Source organism: Alligator sinensis, unplaced genomic scaffold, assembly GCF_000455745.1.
Source record: "Alligator sinensis unplaced genomic scaffold, ASM45574v1 scaffold253_1, whole genome shotgun sequence".
In the NCBI taxonomy this organism is placed as follows: Eukaryota; Metazoa; Chordata; order Crocodylia; family Alligatoridae; genus Alligator; species Alligator sinensis.
This window is the reverse complement of record NW_005842147.1, coordinates 4,026-6,066: the sequence shown is the minus strand read 5'-3', so window position 1 is coordinate 6,066 and position 2,041 is coordinate 4,026.

Sequence of the window (2,041 nt, the reverse complement as noted above, 5' to 3'; positions counted from 1 at the left end):
GGGAGGGAACCGGGGAAGCGCCGGCAGAGACGCCGGCGATTGCGTCAGGAAAGAAGCCCGCAAGGGCAAGAGAGCCCACGACACGCAGTCCTCAGGCCGGGGACGCGGAACAGGAATTCCGTGACCAAAGGTGGCGTTGGCTGGGGTGTAGGGGAGGTCGGAGCCCCGTGAGAACCCGCCCAGGGGCGCTTTGGCACTGGAGGCCGTAGAGAAGGGGACCCCCCTGCTGTGGGCCCAGCCGAGACCTCGATCAGCGAGTTCCAGGGATCTGCCACCGGCTCCCGGGGCACACTCTGGGGACCTTCCAGCGAGACCGGGGCAGATCCAGTTAGCCGCCCGCGCAAGAGTTGCCCAAGAGCGCCTTGAGCGGCGTTGGGCACAACGTGGTGGCAGAGGTGGGATGATGGAGAACCCCGATCTGGTGACCTACGCCAACATGCAAGCCCCGGCCATTGGCCCCGCTGATGTCCTCAAACTTTGATTAAAAAATTACTTGAAATTAATTTGTTTCTTTGCAGGAACAAGTTGTTCCCTGAGCCAGTCATCAGAAACATTATGTATCAGATATTACAAGGGCTAGCTTTTATACATAAGCACGGTAGGTTTCTTGATAGTTTGATTGTGTTATCCTTTGAGGACGAAGACAATGCACAATAACTGTAAAAAAAACCCTATGCAGCTGGAGTTATAGACTGAACTGGTTGCAATTTACTGTATTAGAGATGAAATATGATTGCTCTTTGATGCATTTTTTAAATTGGTTTCAGTCACTTTAAAATATTTTTTTAAAAATCCCAAGAAACCCATTAAGCTATTTATTACCATCAATGAGCTTTGCCAGTCCTGGAGTTCAACATTAAAAAGCCATTTTTTGAAAGCAGCTATACATTTTTTTAGTGTTTAATGATAGCATATCAATGCTAAAATGTACTTAAAGAGTTTTAGTAATTTATTTTTTTTCCATAATCACATTAATTTTGAAGGAGGGTTCATTAAAACAAACAAAAGAAACCAAAAGCTTTGTTCTAATGAATCCCAAAGCAAATGTCATACCTTAGAGAGCTTCTGAATAAAGCAATGCCATAATTTTCCTCCTCCTTTCCCTCTCCCTCCATACATATTTTCACAGGTTTTTTCCATCGGGATATGAAGCCTGAAAACCTTCTGTGTATGGGGCCAGACCTTGTGAAAATTGCTGATTTTGGTTTGGCTAGAGAACTTAGGTCTCAACCACCATACACAGACTATGTTTCTACAAGGTGGTAAGTGACATAAACACAATCTTAATTTATCCTTTTCTTATACCTCTACTTCTGAGTTTGGCCTGTTATTTCTTTCCATCTCCATAGGTATCGAGCACCTGAAGTCTTGCTGAGATCTTCTGTTTATAGTTCTCCTATTGATATATGGGCAGTTGGCAGCATCATGGCTGAACTGTACACACTAAGACCTCTCTTCCCAGGCACAAGTGAAGTAGATGAAATATTCAAAATTTGCCAAGTGCTAGGGCCCCCAAAGAAGGTAAGCTGCTGTGCAGACTTATATAGTAGTAAGAATTATGGAGAATGAAATAAATGGATTGTATTGGATTCTGTTTTACTTTCAAGGGATGTGTAGAAGTGAGTGTTCTTATGATTGCTTCTCCATATTGTTCATTCTTTCTGGAGTGTTTTGTTTGCTTCTGTTGGGGTATGAAATATTGCTTTTTTATATATTAGCATCCTTCTTTGTGGTGTACTTCTACATGCCTCTACTCTTCATCATTGTAAAATTCAGACTGGTCTGGGCTTTACAAATATTAACGTGCAGAAATTCTTTTCTAAGATTTCATCTATCAGAGCTGCCTTTTTCTCACTTAGGTCACAATTCTCTCATGGTGTTAACCCAAATGAACATTTCGGGGTGTGCTCAATCCCTCGTCAGGGAAGATTTGATACCACTTCGAGGTAAGGGACCGACTCCTGTACCGCCTACAAGGGGACGGGGGGGGGAGGCTCGAGGGTCCGCAGCTAGTGGTGCCCACCCGATTCCGCCCGGCTAT